General features: G+C 38.7%; 1 pseudogene; it reads right to left on the bottom strand.

The window, feature by feature from the left end:
* Positions 1-260: 260 nt before the first annotated feature.
* The window catches only part of LOC110104155, a 41,037-nt pseudogene continuing 20,967 nt past the window's right edge, over positions 261-20,330 (bottom strand).

Genomic DNA, 20,330 nt, shown 5'->3' on the forward strand with positions numbered 1-20,330 from the left:
TGAACTTTATGAGCTATGTTTGAGAAGCTTGTTTGGGCCCATAAAGAGTTTATCAAAGTCTACATTGCTTACCCGAGGGAAAATTAAGTCCCTTTGCACCGCACCATATTACGAACTTTTATTTTATCCAGTGAACGTACGCTCCTCTACATTCGGTTTAGGCAAAAAAGCGTCTGTACAGAGTTTTTTGAAAAAACTCGGTACAACTCGGTACTCGGTACAGGCGCTTTTTTGCCAGTACCGAGTACCGAGTTGCGCTTTTTTGCTTAAACCGAACGTAGAGGAGCGTACATTCACTGAATGTAATAAAAGTTCCCATATTACAGGCTGAATATTACATCGCAACATCCTGTTTCTTCTTGTATACATAAGATCGTGCAAAGTAGAGGTACATGATCAGTCCTCCAGCGCCAAGAGCAGCAAGAAGCCAGTAGAAATAATCAAGATGAGCACGGTTCAGATTATCAGAGAACCAGCTCTCTCCACTCTTACTAGTTGCCTCGTTGATCACAGCAATTAGAAAGCTACTAATGAAACTTCCAATACCAAAGATGCTCATGAAGAGTGCAAGTCCAAGGCTCCTTAATGCATTAGGAACCTGAACGTAGAAGAACTCCTGTAAGCCGATTATCATAAACACCTCAGTGATGCCGTATAGAATGTATTGAGGCACCAACCACCACAGACTCATTGGAATCATCGTATTTGGTTGTTCGATCAATCCATATTTTTTTGCAGTTTTCAATCTTTTGACCTCAACTAATGCTGCTATTCCCATTGAAATAATTGAGAGTATCATTCCAATGCCAATCCTTTGGAGCTGCGTGATTCCTGTAGGAATTCTAGAAAATTTTCTGGATACAGGGACTAGGATTTGATCATAGATTGGAATGAAAGCGACGATGGAGATGCTGATGAAGCTCTGCAAGGCTGCAGGTGGAACATGGAAGCTTGAACCGATTCTACAGTCCAGTGTGCTCCCTTGTTTGATGAAAAAGGTTGATGACTGTGCAAATATTACAGCATATATTAAGGATATCGCCCATAGTGGTACTAATTGAAGCACTCCCTTCGCTTCTTCCAATTGGATTGCATCTGCTGCTTCATCATTCACAAACCTATACAAAATGGAATCATATAAGCTTTTTATTAGTAAAAAGCTTTACAAAATGTGGCACTGAAGTATATCACATGAAGTTATGATGCAGAAGCTCAAGTAAGCGTCTTCCAGAAAGAACTTGAAAAACAAGGATTGTAAAGAAGAAATTGCAAGATTCGCATCCGAGGATAGGCAGGGGAAGAGAACCAACTGAGCTTGAGTTGAGCAATCCAACACCCCCCCGGATGAAAAGAAAAGAGAAAAGCTTTTGAAAAAAAGAGGTATGAATAAAGCAGTTCAACAGAATCTGACTTACTTGGCACCATTAATTCCTGCTCTTTCATCAAATGTGGGGGTTCGGCTCCCCCTCAACGCATGAGAAGACAAAATCTGACTTTTAACTAGAACAACCAATGATTTCCCAATTCTAAGGAATGGACTTTCACTTTCCAATTGGTAGAGCGATAAGTCTTGGTCCCAAACAAAAACAAGATGAGAGCAAGTCCCATGGAAACAAATGGAATCCCAAATCCAAGGGGCCAGCTAATATTATCTTGCACATAAGTCAAAATTATTATTGTTGCTGTCGATCCAATGCATAAGCTACAATATGACCAATTAAAAAATGAGCTCCTTGAGAAGCTCTCCTCAGGGTCCTTCTCATCAAACTGATCGGCACCAAATGCCTGTGCACAAGGCTTGTGCCCAGCTTGAGCAAGTGCAACAAGGTACAAAGCAAAGTAGAAGCAGCCCGCTTGGAAATGATTTGGAATACACGGCTTGCCAACATTGATGGAACATATGGGTGGACGAAGACTTGGCAGTATAGAGGAGAGGGTCAGCAGCCCTAAACCCTGAAACGCTATTCATTTTAGTTGATTGAATGCAATACATTGAGACAATATATAAAGTTCAACAAATTTTCAATTAAATGCAAACATTTGAAATTAATAAGCAAAACATAATTTTATGATGTCATGATTGTCATGACTATTCGACAAGTTTTATACTAGCTGTAGATTAACTAATGTGAATCTTCACTTTTCTCATCTAGGCTTGAGACAATAAGAAAAACATAATACTAGTTTAAATTGAGTTATGTCCTTTTTTCATAAAATGCTTATATTGAAAAAGATAATGGTACATATCTAAGAATGGGGGATGTTGTATCCATATATGCTCTGACGTTTAAAACTATGCAATTGTGACAAATATTGTAGTGGGCTCTAAAAATTTGTGCCCTTACTTTTGGGTTGTTTTAACGAATTTGGTTATGGGGTAAATTTTCAAAAGGCAGATTGGGTTTGTAGATAAGACACTACCTAGAGATTTCGCCCCTATTTTGTGAGGACTTTATGATTTGAGTTCTAGTTTCTTCTAGGCACAAGCCCCTATAGTTAATTACCACTCCCGATAATGAGAGAACTTTTAATTAAGGCTAGTCGTCGATCAGATACATAGAGATATGCGTTATCTGGCATATAGTAACATTATGGGTTTAGGTATTTGAAGATTTGATATTTAAAATTAGAAATTTCACCCTTTTGTACTTCAACTGGATGGTGTGGGAAGTGATGATGGGCTCGATAAAGATCCCATTGTTCTGTTGCCTCGGATCTTAATGGTCCTTTGATGAGGATATCCGACCTTGGAGGTTTTACCAGAGACGGGGCCGACGATCTACGGCCACGATCACTCCGATCTATTTTTGATATTTCGTTGTATTAGATTGGTTATTTTATTTTGAAGTTTTTACCCTCACTTGAGGGATTAGTTGTTTATAGCCCTGGAGGGCATCTTAGTCTTTTATTATGCTTTTATTGTACTTCACTATTTATACCCTTTTTCTCTTCATGAGAGGGGATGATGAATGATAAGAAAATTTCAGTTTTCCTTACTCTTATTGCTTGTGTGCTTCAAAGAAAATAAAGATAAAGCCTAGGAGAGGCTCAAGCGAAGTACCCAACAACCCCTTCAGGTCTGCTCTTGGCTTTCCATTATTTTCTTTCTTTTCCTCTCTTCCCTCCCCACCATAGGCCCAACCCTTCCCCTCCAAAGGCCTTTTTTAATTTGAAAACATGATTTGGAAATTGGAAACTCTCAAAACCTGGGGGTTGCTCTACAAACACATCTTGAAGAAATATGAAAAGGATAAAGCCAAACTAATAAATACTCCCATGATTTATAATATTCAGTTGGATAAGGACTCAAGTGAAAAATCTATGAATCAAAAGAAGTATAGAGGGATGATTGGATCTTTACTTTACCTGACTGCTAGTCAACCTGATATAATGTTTAGTGCTTGTTTCTGTGCTATATTTAAAGCTGATCCTAATGAATCCCATCTGATTGCAGTTAAGAGAATTCATAGATATCTTTTGGGGACCCAAAACTTAGGAATCTGGTATCCTAGGCACAACATTTCTTTTGCGATTATTGGATATTCTGATTTTGATTTTGCAGGATGTAGGGTGGATAGAAAAAGCACTTCTGGAACGTATCAATTCATATGACAGTCTCTAGTTTCCTGGTCTAGTAGAAAATAAAACTCTATTGCACTTTCCATTACTGAAGCTGAGTACATTGCCTTAGAAAGTTGTGTGGCCCAAGTTCTTTGGTTGAAGCAACAAATTCGTGATTTAGGATTACCTATATGAACAATTTCAATCCTTTGTGACAACACTAGTGACATCTGCATCTTTAAGAATTCTATCCAATATTCAATGACCAAATACATTGACATAAGGCATCACTTTATTAGAGACCATGTGACCAAAGGAGATATTGAGTTACACCATGTTACAACTGAGAATCAATTGACTGACATCTTTACTAAACCACTGGCTTTTGAAACTTTCAGTACCTTAAGGACAAGATTGAGAGTGATTCACATAAATGCATGAACTTGTTGTTTACTGATTTATGAATCTTCTATTTTGTTGCCTTTTTGTTTTATTTCATTTTGCTTACTAGATTTTTATTTCTCTTTTTTATTTTTATTTTTGTTATTTTAGTTTTTCTTATTTTTTGGTCACTACTGAAATGAAATTTTATACCATATTTTTGTTTTTTGAAAATTCGTAGTCAATGTTTTACATCTCTTAATCTGTTAAAGAGAGAAAACACCGTTGATTGTTTCTCTTTCTCTAACCTCTTTTAGAGGTGTAATTTTCTTTTCTAAACAAAATTCTATCTCAAATTAATAACTGGACTTTGCGATTGAGATCTTTTCTATCTTACTATAATAATCTATCTTATATTTATAATGTTCAAAGTCTTTATATTAATTTAAAATTTATCGTTATCCTGTCATTGCATTTATCATATGATTTTAATCCTGTTTTGTGGTTTGTTCTTCCTTATATTAGAGAGTGGGTTTTTCTTTTCTAATATCTAGAAGATATACTCACAATTGAGAATATTTAAGAGTTTTAAAAAGGGATCTAACTTGCAAAAATAACAAAAAAAGTGGTTAATGACGCCAAAACAAAAGATACGCAATGATGCCAAATTAAAAAATATACACGAAGTGTGTCAAAAAATAAAATATGTGCAAAGTGTATCATTCAATTGACAAGAGGCATTAAATGAGCCCACTAAAAGCAAGTTCTCTTCTCTTTCAAACTTTTAAAACATAGAAGAATTCATGTATCACTTAAGATTTTCAAAGGTTTGATTTCGAATTTCGTGATTGTGACAAATTATTTTGATACATTATTCTATAAGGTATTTTTTTGAAACTAAATCTTGAACGGATCTCTTTTTCTTTTCGAATTAGTTTTTCTGAGTTAGGTCTTTTGATTTCAAAAGAAGGTTTTTTCCTAAGAGAAGTCCGAGCTAGAGTTAACATGATCAATGATTTTACCATTTTCGGATTTCGATAATGTTAACTTATTTGTCTTCTAAGTCTTTAAAATCAATCACATGGAGACTGTGTCATTTTCATGCTTTGATTTAAAAAAAATAATGCTTAATTTTATTCTTTCTTTTCTTTTCTATTTTTTTTTCTTTCCTCCTCCTTTTTTGTGATGTCAAAAGGAAGATTAGTGTTTGTAGTTATTTTCATTTTATTTAGTTTTTATTTTTTAATTATTTGTCATCATAAAAAAAGGGAGATTGTTGCAAATCTGTTTTGAGGAAATAAAATTTTGATGACAACAAACACTTCTGTTTCTTTATGATTGCCTTGCCTACTAATATTTCATGTCCACAAGATTAAACTGCAATTTGAACCAGCTCAAGATTTGGTAGACTAGGTCTGAGTCAGTTTGTAAACTTTTCCTTTTCTTGAGTCTATTGTAAACAATGTGGTTCCTGATGCTAAGTAACCTTGCACACACGCACTTGGGGAAATTTTTCTGATTATTTTTATAGTTTTCTTTTTCTAGTCACATAGTCCAAGACGATCCCAAAATTGGCCATGAAGGGTCACGCCGCAATGACGTATTCGCCTTTTCTTTACCTCTAACCATGTCTCCTAAAGCAAAAATCCAAAAACAAAAAAAAATAATTAAAAAAAACATAAATAATCAAACGCTAAACTAAAAAAAAAAACCTAAAATCCAATGTGGAGTACTCCTAGAGGGTGGGCGGAAATTTCAACTTCGCCGGAGAGAGGCGTCGCCGGCGAGAGAAGCGGCGGGAAGGGAAGCCGGCGAGTAAGGACTGTGCGAGAGCTCTATGTTTCGCGAACTGGAGCCGTGCGGGAAGGAAAAAATTAGGAGGAGCTGCTGCCGTGCGGGTTTAATGAGAAAAAAACCTTCATTTTAAGTGGGTGGGCCCTAATCCCATGAGGCGTACGCCTCACCAAGAGTTGAGCAATTGCGCCTCTGAGGCGCGCCTCAATCCAAGTGAGGCGTACGCCTCTGCCAGGGGTGGAATTGCGTAAGGTTCGAGGCTGTTTTGGGACAAATTGCACAGAGGCGCGCCTCTTATTGCGCAATTTTAAATAGAGTCCTAGACGATCAGTTAAAAATAAAAACCCTAATTATGATATCCTGGTTAAGGAAGACGTCATTAGACGCATCGTCCTGGTTGATATTCATATCGGCCGGGACGATTGGCTCAAATTAGAAAAAATTAGTCGCTAGATCTATTTAGGTAGCTTTTATTTTTGAACATCATCCTGGACAATGCAACACAATTATGCCTAAATTAACATGGTAATTAAGAAAAGCAATTAAGGTTTGATTGCTCGATCATATCATCCTAGAAGATTGCAGGATTGACCGCGACGATCAGTTCAAAAACCTTAATTATTCCTAGATTACCAAACATCCGACAGCTTCTATTCAGGGCGGTGCTCTAGACAATTTGCACGGCTTTGAGCTAATTGTCCGGGATGATAGTGAGATTGGCCTGAACGATCAAGCTATTTTTTCACGTCCAGACATCCATTCAATGAGATTGTTTGGATGATATTAAATGATTTGTACTAATCGTATAGGATGATATACTATCATCCTAGACGATATGAATAAAAACCTACTTATCATCCCAAATAATCCTTACTAATTGAGCTTAATTTGCACTGATCATACAAGATGATATTTATATCATCCTGGATGATAATGTCGGTTTGTTGCCATTAAGAACTATTTTGAAGCTCTTCTATTTAAGATCTCTTGTATCATCCATGAGGATATCTTTTGCTGTTGTTCTGACCTGAGAGAGCCAAGAGGAGAGGGAGAGCAAGGGAGAGAGAGAGGATCTTGTGAAAGGGAGTTGAGGGGTTTCACAAAGGTTGTTCTAAGCAAGGATCCGTCATCCTCTTCTCCTGTCATCATCCCTAGTTCCTTGGGAGTTCTAGAGAGGTCTACTTTAGTATTTGATCAAGGTTCTTTGACGCATCAGGAGGAAGCAAAATGAGTTAGGTTCTCTACTGCTTCCGGAGGAAGTAAATGGAGTTGGGTTCTCTGCCTCACCTGGGTTGGTGGAAAGGAGGTTTATAAAGGCTTCTCCGCCTTGTTATGGGGCAAAAGGTGAGACACTATATTTAGTTCAATACTCTGAGGGCACCTCCGGGGAGTGGACGTAGGTCGAGTTAACCGAACTACTATAAATTTTTGTGTTCTTTATTACTTCTTCCACATTTAATTCTCGTACTTTGATTTTTATGGTGAATCTTAATTTTTGTTTTAAGATCATGTTTTGATTGAAACATTTTTTAAAATACCAATTCACCCCCCTCTTGTTTAGCCTTGAGACTAATTCATAAGGGCTTAACATCCCTTTCAAACTTTCAAGTTCCATCAGAGCACTTTCATACTAGTTCTCCTATAACCCAATCTGATGTTAGGAAACCTCCCATCCCGGATACCCCTCGGTCAAATCCCGGTACCAAGTGATTTCGATGCCACAGGTATGGGCATATCACTTCTCAGTATTTCAGTTCCTATAAAGTCTCGATTATCGAGGAAATCACTGAGGAAGATTTTGAGCTCGATGTTGATCATATCCATCAAGTGGAAGATGAGGGTGAATTCTTCGAGGAGGATGATGACACTGTTGTCCTCCATTGCCTTCAAAAACTGGACACTTCTCTCATCTGCATGGTTAGATGTGCGCTATCACACCTTCTTACTGCCGATGACTTGTGTAGGACCGCAATTTTTCACACCTACACTAAGATCAAGGATAAGAACTGTATGGTCATCGTGGACAGTGGCAGCTGCATCAATGCTATCTCCTATAACATGGTGCCCAAGTTAAGCCTATATGTCGTTCCTCACCCCAACCCTTATAAGGTAGCTTGGGTTAACTCTACTACCTTAGATATGAAGGAACAAAGCCTCATACCTATCTCCTTTGCTGACTATAAAGAAATCGTTTGTTGCGATGAATTGATTAGGGATGTTGGACAAATCCTTTTGGGTCGTCCCTAGATTTTTGATAATGATGTCCACATATATTGGCTTTTGAACACCTGCGTGTTCGAATATGGCGGTAAAAAGATTAAGCTTTTTCCATCACAGCCCTAGGTCAAGGATAAATCCAAATCCAACCCTGTTAAGTCCAAGAAAGGACTGAACCTGGTCACTGCCAAGGTTCTGGACTCTTAGATTACTCAAGTAGCACCCCTATAAGTCTTAATCATTCGAGAGACTTCCACTAAGTATGACGAACCAATTCCTCAGGAAGTCCAACCTATTCTTGGCCAATTTGCTGATGTCTTCCCTAATGATCTCCCCGATCAATTACCTCCACTTAGAGACATTTAGCATGGCATAGACTTTGTCCCTGAAGCCTCCCTTCCTAACCTGCCGCACTATCGCATGAACCCCATGGAACATGCTGAACTCAAGAAGCAAGTGGATGAGTTACTGCAGCGAGGTTTCATTAAAGAGAGTCTTAGTCACTACATTTAATCAGTCTTTCTTACTCCTAAGAAGGATGAATCTTGGCGAATGTGTGTTGATAGTTGTGCTATCAATAAGATTACCGTCAAATATCATTTCCTTATCCCGAGGATGGACAATATGCTTGATATGATGATGGGTGCCACTCTATTTTTCAAGATCGATCTCAAGAGTGGATACCACCAAATCCGGATCCGACCCGGTGATGAGTGGAAAATGGCCTTCAAGATCAAGGATGGTCTCTACGAGTGGTTATTCATGTCTTTTGAGTTGAGTAATGCCCCGAGTACTTTCATGAGAATCATTACTCAAGTGTTGCACCCTTTTATGAGAAAGTTTATCATTGTTACTTTGACGACATTCTTATTTATAGTCAGTCGGCGAGTCAACACTTTGACCACTTAAGAAAAGTTTGCAAAGTCTTAAGGAATGAACAACTTTATGTCAATCCTAAGAAATATACCTTCCTTATAGCTTATGTTATCTTTTTAGGCTTTATTATGTCAGCCCAAAGGGTCTCTGCAGATCCCGAGAAGGTGAGGGCCATTGTAGAATGGCCTGTTCCTCAGAACATTCGGGAAGTCCACAGCTTCCACAGACTAGCCACATTCTATAAAAGATTCATCTGAAATTTCAACACCATTGTATCTACTATCATAGACTGTCTTAAGAAGGGTGATTTCCATTGGCCCTTGGCCACCACCAAAGCTTTTGATGAGATTAAGAAAAGAATGGTGGAAGCCCCATTAATGAGACTTTATGATTTCTCTAAAGTCTTCAACGTGACCTGCAATGCTTCAAGGGTTGAAATTAGAGGAATCCTGTCCTAGGAAGGTCACTCGGTAACGTTAACCAACGTATGATAAAGAGTTTTATCTAGTGATCCAATCTCTTCATTATTTGCGACACTACTTTCTCCTGCAAGAGTTCATTATTTTCTCGGATCACGAGGCTCTGTGTTATATCAACTCCCAAAAAAAATTGAATATATGTCACGGTCGATGGGTAGAATTCCTTCAGGAGTACACTTATACCCTTAGACATAAGGCGGTACTTGAGAATAAAGTTGTTGATGCTCTCAATCATCATATGATGACTACCACTGAGATGATAGCCGAAGTTGATGTGATGCATGGTTGAGTTACACAAGATTAAAAAAATGATTTAATAATAGCTTAACCATTTATAGAATCATGCATCATGTCAAAATCGGCTATAGGAATTCGTAGTGTTTAACTTGGTTAGGGAAAGAATTATAATGAGATTAACCAAATGATTTAATCAAATACAAAGGAAATAGTAACGTTAAAAGCTTATAACTTGAATCCAACTATTAATAATGAGTTGTTCACCTTGAGGCCTTACTCTCTCTTTTTTACGAAACTAGGTTGAGTGGAGGAAGAGCGTCCACACTAGAAATGAGATTGCCACGAGGAGGGAGGAGCCAAGGAACGTCGTTGTTGAGAAGGAACTTGGAGGTGGAGGTGGCACGGGAGGGTGACCTTTGATGATCCATGTGTAGTCTGAAAATTGGTCGTCGATGGCGTCCACTAGTGTTGGAAGGATCCGATCCAAGTATTCCTCGACGGTATTGATAAAGCAAAATCCAACATCAAAGAAACGAGATCTTAAGACGTGGATGTTTTCGTAGATGTCGTAGAAGAGTCCGTGGTCAACGACAGGATCCGCCATACGACATGGACGTGGAGGGGGAAAGGTTTGGGCCGTGGAGTTAGTGGAGAGGTTGGACCTCGGTTGTGAGGGAGAGAGGGGTGAATAGATGGCTGTTTTGTGGGAGGAGAAAATCTGAGATTTTACTTCAGATTTTGATTAGGGAGGAAAAGAATAAATCTTAATTTCAAATTCAGATTTCGAAATCAAAATTTGATCTTGTGGGGGGAAAGAATAAATGAGATATTAAGAGGTGATTAGGTGGCAATTTGGGAGAGAATTAATGGGCAAGGGTGGCCGACCATATATCAAGGAGAGAGAGGCTTTGGAATTTAGAAAGTGGGGCCCACGGTTGAATAAATGATTCCCAATTAAATCTGAAATTGTAATTTTAGATTTGATTGTATCTTAAGTAACTGCCAAAAATAATTTGTTAAGAGGGAATAGAATTTGAATTTCAAGAGGGGATTAATCTCCTAAAATGCCTTTCCTAAATAGATGAATACTAATTAGGAAAATGATTTAATTAAGGATATTTGAAATTCAAACAGGTTCGAAGCCAGGGGGAACCGACGGCAGGGTGGCTACTGGGTCGGCGGGCTAGGGGCCCATGGTGGCTGCTGGAAGTGGGGAGTGGGGGGTTCGGCAGGGGGGCTGTTTGCGGGAGGAAGCAATTGGCCAGCGGCCAATTTTCTGGACGGGCCACAGGTCTGGTGGCAAGGGAAAATTGGGAAAGGGATTCCTGAGTTTGGAAACAGGATGATAAATTTGGAGGAATTTCAAAATTTCTAACCTCACACACCTCTTCTTCAAGATCTTCAAAGGAGATTGTAGGGATGCCGGAACTCCCACAGAGATCCACGAAATTCCCCTCAAGAACTCACGAGGAGAACTAGGGAAATGGAGAACTCAAAAAGAGATCAATAGTAGAAAATTTCATTCAATAATCAAAAATCCTCATACAAGATGCAAGAGCCATATAAATAGGCTCCAAATGACAACAAGTACAAAAGTCTAATATGCCCCTTGGGCTACAAAAGCAAACAAATGCCCACAAGGGTAAAAAAGAAAAAAACTGAAAATAAATGCGTAATATATGAAATGCAGATACAAATAATCATCAGCAGTAAAGGCTCTCCATCATGGCTGTCGATCTCCGGTGTCGTCTCTGATAAACGAGCCGGAACCTCCTATCGATGTCCCCATCAGAAGTTATGGGATTTGACCAAATTAAAAAGGACTATTTGGAATGCTCCGAATTCAAGGAGACTTACTCTCTCATATCCACAGACAACACATGCCTTGTGGACGATTTTATTCTTGAGGATGGTTATCTTTTCGAAGCTCAGAAGCTTTGCGTCACGAGAACCTCCTTTAGGGAATTTCTTGTATGGGAATGCCACACAGGAGGCCTCGCTGGGCACTTCGATCAGGATAAGATGATAGAAGCCACAGAGTATCATTTCTTTTGACCCAATCTGAAGAGGGATGTCAGTAGGATGGTCAGCAGGTGTCACACTTGCCAGCTGGCCAAGAAACACAAACAAAACACTAGTCTGCACACCCCTCTACATGTCCCTAGTTTTCCTTGGCAAGATGTTAGCATGAATTTTATTTTAGGCCTGCTCAAGACTATTCGTAGGAATTACGCTATCTATGTTGTAATTGATCGATTTTCCAAAATGACACATTTCCTACCTTGCTCTAAAATATGCGACGCCTCCCATATTGCCAAACTTTATTTCAACAAGGTCGTCCACTTACATGGTTTTTTCCAAAACCATTGTATCGGACAGGTATGTTAAATTCACTAGCTATTTTTGGAAGACCATTTGGATGAAAAATGGGCACTAAATTACAATTCTCCATAGCCTTTCATACACAAACTGATGGTCAAATCGAGGTAGTCAATAAGAGCTTAGACAATCTATTACGATCTCTGGTAGGCGAGCATATTAAGGATTGGGAATCCATACTCCCCACAACTGAGTTTGCCTTTAATAATTCTGTGAACCAAACCATCGGCCTAAGTCATTAAGATATTGCACGCTAAAATTTTGGACCATTAAAAATAATCAAAAATATTAATGACAATGCTTGCATAGAGATTCTGTCAACAGAATTCAATATTAATCCCTTGTTTAACATTGAAGATTTTGCATCCTATGAGGGTCCAACGTTTAACCCACCCAATCTACTATAGATTGAGCCTTGTTTGAACCCATCCTGTCATAATCCAAGCCAACCTCCACTCCCAAATATTTCCAAAATGCTTATTATGAATAAAATTGATACTATTCTGAGTGATGATATCATTTCCACAAAAGAGGGTGGACGGAGAAGGTATCTAGTTAGGTGGAGAGGTAAGCCTAAGTTAGATGACACGTGGATCGAGCATGAGGAGCTTCAGTAGATTGACCCAAATGTACTAGAGATCTATGAGAGTTCCCGAGAAACTTACTCGACGAAGTCAAGCCTTTTTCACCCTGGGAGAGTGATGAGGAGATCCGACCTTGGAGGGTTTACTAGAGATGAGGCCGATGATTTATAGCCACGATCACTCTGATTTATTTTTTATATTTCATTGTATTAAATTGGTTATTTTGTTTTGATGTTTACCATCACTCGAGGGATTAGTTGTTTGTAGCCCTGGAGGGCATCTTAGTCTTTCATTATACTTTTATTGTACTTCACTATTTATATCCTCTTTCTCTTCATGAGAGGGGATGATGAATGATAAGAAAATTTCAGTTTTCCTTACTCTTGTTGCTTGTGTGCTTTGGAGAGAAGAAAGGTGAAGCTTAGGAGAGGCTCAAGCGAAGTACCCAACAGCCCCTTCGGGTGTGCATTTGGTTTTCCATTATTTTCTTTCTTTTCCTATCTTCCCTCCCAATAATCAGCCCAACCCTTCCACTCCAACAGCCCACCCGCCGGCCAACCCTTCTCAGCCTCCCCACTCTTCACCCATCTGTCGGCTCACCACCATCAAAAAGCTTTAGTAACTCCACACTTCCCATCCTAACCGCCACCCCCAATGCCACCGGCCCTCTTCCCATCCACCTTCCTTTTCTCTCCCAAGTCTCCTCTAGGGAAAGAATTGGAAGCTTACCTAATTTTGATCCTCTAAAATTTGGATAGTTTTAAAACTCCAAATTCAAATTTATTTGAATTTAATATCCTAACCGCTACCCCCAATGCCGCCGGCCCTCTTCCCATCCACCTTCCTTTCCTCTCCCAAGTCTCCTCTAGGGAAAGAATTGGAAGCTTACCTAATTTTGATCCTCTAAAATTTGGATAGTTTCAAACTCAAAATTCAAATTTATTTGAATTTAATTCTTTCCTAAATTAAGATGGGTTCAATTTGAAAACTTTCCTATTGTCCCAAATTTGAATTTAATTAGAGGTTTCCCAATAAATTCTTTTCCATATTTAATTAACTATGATTGGAAATAATTTAAAATCCCAATTAATTCTTTCTTGCATGCCCCCCTTCCCATTAAAATCCTTCCCTAATTTAAATCTAATCAAGCTCCAATCATCTATCTGCCCCCTACCTCTCTCCTATCTCCTTAATTTCTCCTAAATTAATTCTCCAATCAATTCCCTAACCCCCCTCAACCCTAGCCGTCCTCTTCAAGCCAATCTTCTCTTAGTTTTCTCTCTTTCCTGAAGTTTCCAAGTGCTGTCCAGATTTTTGGACATCACCTGTAGCCTGTCCAAGAATTTTAGCCTACCCAACTGCTGTCTAGAAGAAGATTTGTTGCTGTCCAGGTTAATTCCAGAATTTGGGACAAGGTCTAGCTAATGTCCTGAACTTCAGCATTAGGAAAATTGTTGTCCAGCGCGCCTGAAATTGGCCCATTGCTGTCCCGAACATTTCAACCGCAGTCCAGATATTCCGGCAGAAGGAGTTCATTGTCAAAAAATTCCAACAACAGGTATTTGCTTTCCACTCTCCTCTGGAAGCTGAATTAAGGTGAATTTTCTTCCTAACCCAGTCTCTTCTGAGTTCCTCTCTATTGTGGCATCACAATGATTGTGTTACTTCTCTGTGTTTTACTAGAATATAAGAGTGTGAGTGAGTTTCATTTTAATGCAGCATTTTATTTGGAAGCTTGTACACACCTTTTGTCCGTTAGTAGGGATATTGTGGATCCGGTGGAGTGGCGTCGCAGCTTTTGGATTGTTAACTGCTTTGGGTAGGTAGGGTGTCATGCACTAATGAGCCTCCTACAATTGTTCGTAGGCGCTTGCATTTGTCATAGTCATACATTCGCTGTGATCTCCAATCTTCGCTTGAAAATGACATGTCGTATGCATATGCTCGCAGAGAATCTATCATATTTCACAACATATCTATTGTTGTTGTCCACAAACAAACTATATAAGCTGATGTTGATTGCAGATGTTTTTCATTTACCGTAGATCTTATGTATTTTCCTGTAGATTGCATGTTGTGTGTGTTTGGAGAGTATTCTATAGCTGTTTGTAAGCATATGCATTTATTGTAATCATGCATTTGCTATGGTTTCCTTGCTTATGCTTCCTACTGTTACTTGCGGGCAAACTGTATTGAATGTATATTTTCTTGTGCCATGTACATGTGTATGCATTTACTACAACTCTTGAATTTTGCTTATAGATAACATATTGAGTGCATATCGGCATGCACAAGACATCACTCCTTTCATCGGTTTCTGCAAGGAGTCTTTCACATTCATCGTACATCGATCATCATTGCTTATAGAGGTACGATGTACTTGTTCACAAATTAGTTGACGTCGGATGTAACGACGTCGCACATTCGTTGTGTATCTCCATACTTTGTTCGCAAGCATATTCATGCATGCTTTTTATTACCACTTGTCAATAAGTATCATTCTTATGTGTGATTTGAAAAGCATGCTGTGATGTTTTGTGCACTTTCTTGGATGTTGCCATTGATCGCCGATTGATCTACATTAATCACTAATCTCTTCATGCATGTTGACAAGCGAGTTGTTATATTCACTGCACATCGATCCTCCAATTTTCATAGGAGGCTGATACATTTGCATGCATGCTACTATTAATTATTCGTTGAGTTGCATTCACAACTAATTTATCCTTGTATGTTGACTGGTGAGTCACTCCATTCACAGCTTATCTTCCATCGTAGTTCATAAGGAATAGTCTTATTCGTCTACCAGGGAACTGACATTGATTGTAGGGGTGTCACAACACTCAATGCAGGATTTTCATACTTTACCCATGAATTGCAACTATCACGCCTCTTCCACAAGCATGAGCATTATACATCAACCAATCATCATTCATAGTCGATTATTCATCTATTCGTAGTGACATTAGTTATATGCGTGCTGCCTTATTGATGTTTGTATCTCAGTCGACATGATAGCTCCTTAATCTTATATTGTTTATTGTAGGCATATCGTTACATTCTTTACAACCTACTTGTGTATGTTTGTAGGTTGACAGCTAATGTTGTTGTCTGTAGACGAGTTTCCTATAGTAATTCATAAGCATTTGCACTCGATGTAGTCATTTTGCATTTTGCTTATGGTCAACACATTAAGTGCACAACGAGTCCTCAACGACGGCTCGCAGGAGTTTGTGTTTGCCACAGTCTTTCGATATTTTTCCCATAGATAACATGTTAAGTGCACGATGGGTCTTCTATAGCGGCCCGTAGGCACTTGCATACATTGCATTTCTTTCATTTTTGCTTGCAAACAATACGTTAAATGTATGACGGGTCTCCTGCAATAGCTTATAATAATTTGTATTTGCTAAGTGTCATCTGCTTATGCTGGTAGAGGGCTGATGCATTTGATTGATATTGGACAATTGTTGGTTATGGAGGTGTTATAGTGTCTTTGCTACAAAAATTTGTTGGTACTTTGAATCTTCTGCGGACATGTTGTCTTTGCCTACATGAGGTCGTGTATTTGACAGCTGTTGCATGATTATCGAATACAAGGGTGATGAAATAACTCGTAAGTGTCTTGCATACATATACTACAGGTATACTGCCCTTGACTACAGAAGACATGTATGTACATCTGCATCTTGATGTTGATTGTAGGATGTTGCTATAGTTTCCTTAAATATGTTCGTAGGATAGCCGCCATATCCATGACACGTCCAACATTATCACTTCTTGATAAGCCTAGGAGGATTGATGCATTCTCTTATGAGCATATCACTGCTTATTTCTCGCTATCATTAATGCTTCTTTCATTGATTGCATTTCTATTGGCATGCTTGCTGCTCTTTCTCAAAATGATGCATTTATTGTTCATTGTATACAATGAGTCTTTTGTTTGCTCATTGATATTTGTATTTTAGTTAACATGGAAACCTCTTAATATTGATTGAAAACTTTGCATTATTGATTACAAGCATGTCATTACATTTTCAGCTTAGAGTCAAGACCAAGGCTCTTTATTTATCACAAGTTCCATATTTGTTTATTTGTGTTTGATCATTCATAATTTGACGAATCATGGATTCATTTTTATGCATTTATTGAAGTCTGATTTATTGCTTTAAATTACGTTTCATGTGATTCAAGTCAAGTCCCTTGGTAATAATTATGTTAACAATAATAATAACTATCATTAATAGCACTGATGTAATAATCATTAATAGCATTAATGATGGTTTCCATTAATATCATTAATAATAATAATCATCATTACTATACATAGTAAATAATAATAACCATTAATCAATATCATCAATAGAGCATGTGGGCAGAAAGTTTTAGACGAAATTTTTTTATACTTGTTAACAGACTATATAGGCCGGTTGGGTGTTAGTACTGATTTGGGCTTCTTATTGAGTGGGCTTTAGATGCGTGGAGATGTGGAAAATAGGTTCGATTGCAGTGGACATTGTGACTAGATGAGGCTAGTTGACTTCGATTGGTGTGGAGGTTGACGTCTGGATCGAAATTGGGAGGATGTGTTCGGTTGGAGATGGGGTTCTATAGTTGAAGGCGAAGGGATGGGGAGTTCGATTACAGGTTGCAGGGTCAAGGCGTCGAACGAGATTCAGCTGGTTATGGATTTGGGAGCTTTGCGTGATAAGATGAAGAGGGCAGGGGTTAGATGGATTTACGTGCGGCTGGAGCCGTGTAGTAGGGTGACAGACGAGAGGGTGAGGTGAGATTTGGTGGAAGCATTGGCTTGGTGTCGAAGGTCTTCGTCACAGTGAAGAGGTCGGCTGCATCAAAGAGGATCAGACAAGGGAATGTTGTGTGATTGACGAGTGGAGCAGGTGGGTGTTCGGGTATGAGGAAGGGCTTGCTTGCATGGTCGGAGATTTTGCCAGAGCTATGGGAGGCTTGTCTATGCGAGAGATTTCACGCGAGGAGGGAGAAGAAGGGAACGCCTTGCTCCCATCTCATTTTAACGACCCGACTGAGAGCAAGATCGAGGTGGAGCACACGTGAAAGGACAACTTCGGCGCCATTTGCAAGAGATGGGCACTATAACGATGACGGATTAATTTGACATGAGCATATATTTTTTTATTTAGCCCCTTTTTTTTCTACTGTAGAGGTCAACAATTGTATATAAAAGATAAAAATTGCATAAGTTTCTAATAGTTTATAACCACATGCATCAGAAAGGCAACGATAAACTTATATGCAAAATCTGATTGAAGAGAGTTTTTGTTCTACATTATTTCTTATAAAAACGCATAAGGTTACAAATGTAAATATGCTCCAAATTGCTAAAGGGGTGAAGATGAATTTGCATTTGTATTTAATTTTCAGAATGGTAAAATATGACAGCTTTCTTTCATATTTTTAAATAAAAAGTGATAGTTGTCACTTTAACAAATTCAAAGTACTCTAGTACAACTCAACGTTTGGATGATTAATCTCTTCTACAACCACTGAAAAATATATTTTCAAGAGCTGTGACATTTTGTCACATGCATTTTGATACAAAAGTAGTTAAAGCTCCCTAAAAATTGAAATGTGCTTTTCATTGCGCAAGACAGGTTTGAGGCAGAATTGAAATAAATGAAAACGAAAAAAAATTCCTTTTAAGATATAAGGTTTTCATTAAATAGGCATTGATAGGTTCACCAAAAGATCATATCAAAACAGTACATATCTTGAACAAAGAGCCCTAATTAGAACATGCAAATAGAGCATTAAGTGAGTAGGTATACTATTGTGTACGCAACAGTTCTTCCATTGTCATATGCGGACAGGTTGTGTTGAGTACAGTAAGTATTTGCACTTGTTATATATCTACTCCCTTTACCTGTTGAGGATTTGCAATGAATCCACTGTGATTACTTGTAGATTGATTGATTGAATGCCATAAGTCATTTTAATTTCGTTGTTTGTCGTTCATAAGCGATTGTTGCTTGCTAATGCTTGCTTACCGGAATCACCGTATTTACTTGCGTGATTGATATGAACCTCGTGCATCAACTATTACTAGTTGCAGGTGGAATGTTTGATAAAGTATTTGTGCTTCAACATGCAATCAAGCCACATATTCCTTTCAATTTTCATTGTTTTTGAAGTTCAATATGTCTGTTTGTGTGTTGGTGTTGATTGTAAAGATGATATCTTATTCGTAGGTGGACTGCTGCATGCATGATATTTTATCTGCATTCGCTCATAGATGCTTGCATGTATCATAGATATGTCATGCCTAATGATATACAACAAATTGTAAGCTGGCATTTGTATTCTTGAAGATCTTCAACATATATTGGAAATTTTTTATTAATGATTACAAGCAGGTTGCACCACAAGCTCTTCATCGGTTCATAAATACTCACTCGTGCATTGCAATTATATCAAATCAATCAATTGCTTGAGCTTTCATTATCATTTGTGAATGAGTAGTGCTTGTAAGTTCCTCATTCACCACAAATTCTATATTCATTTGCATTTACTTTACATAAGTTATTGTCATAATTTGAACATTTAAATTTGATTCCTTGCTTATGGTTCAAGACATCATTCAATTCAATGTCAAGTCCCCTGCGATTGTTCAAGTTCTGTTCATCTTTAGGCTGAATTTGGGCAGTCTCCCTGCATCTTTCCCATTTAGGAAAACTACAAGAGACTTAGCCTGCCCGCCACGTCAAGAAAGACGTGCACGGTCGGTGTTGGGTGACACCACATTCGTAGTTTTCATCCCCACCTTTGGGCTCCAAAAATTCGGCCCCGGCCTCCGCTCGCTTTTTCTTTTTATTCAGCGAGGGAGTTTTAACTGATATAAGTTCCGAGGTAAATTTTGGAAGACAGATGGGTTTATAGATAAGAAACTACCCAGAGATTTCGCCCTCATTTTGTGAGGACTTTATGATCTGAGTTCTGGTTTCCTATAGGCGCAAGCCCCTATAGTTAATTACCCCTCCCAATAATGAGAGAGAACTTTCGATTAAGGCTAGTCGTCAATCAGATATGTATAGAATACGTGTTATCTGGCATATAGTAGCAGCAATGAATTTAGGTATAGGAGTTGGGTTTGAATTTGGATATTTGGAAGGGTTTGAAAAGTTTTATATTTAAAATAGAAAATTTCACCACCTAACACTTAAAGTGGATGGTGGGAGAATGAATGATGGACCCGATCAAGATCCCATGGTTCCGCCGTCCCGGGCCATCGTGGACCCTGGTATACTTAGTCAGAGGAGGTATTCGACCCAACCTGACAGAAGGATCCTTGTCGGCAGCCATGGGTTGCTTCGTCCAAGGGGACCTTGTAGACCTGGGATGAATGTTTGTCAAAGGGGAAAAATTTGAATCCACCTTAGCTAACAGAGGGCTTTGTGCCCTATCGATTAAATCCTATTGATTCATATCTCAAGGATTTTATGTCACAAGGAATGTATCGGTGCTGGCCATAGCCGATATTTCGTGGTGCCATTTGGCGGCAAAACCACTCGATTCAGAGGGCCCCGGGTCATAACCGTTTATGCTGCGGTGCCTTTTGGCTCGCTGGCGGTGAACCGCCGGTCAGAGGACACGTACCATGTCCTTACTGGCAGTAGACTGTTTTGAGAATGGATCCTAGTGATATTTTCGACTATGCATTTGTCTCTTTATGAGCTGAATTTATATTTGAATTTGTCCACCTCGGCAAATTGTTGCGGAGGGTGGATGGGATTTGCTTCAAGCATTTGATGATTGGATTTCAAATTTTAAATACATTTTTTTTATT

This window comes from Dendrobium catenatum, unplaced genomic scaffold, assembly GCF_001605985.2.
Source record: "Dendrobium catenatum unplaced genomic scaffold, ASM160598v2 fragScaff_scaffold_915, whole genome shotgun sequence".
Lineage (NCBI taxonomy): Eukaryota > Viridiplantae > Streptophyta > Magnoliopsida > Asparagales > Orchidaceae > Dendrobium > Dendrobium catenatum.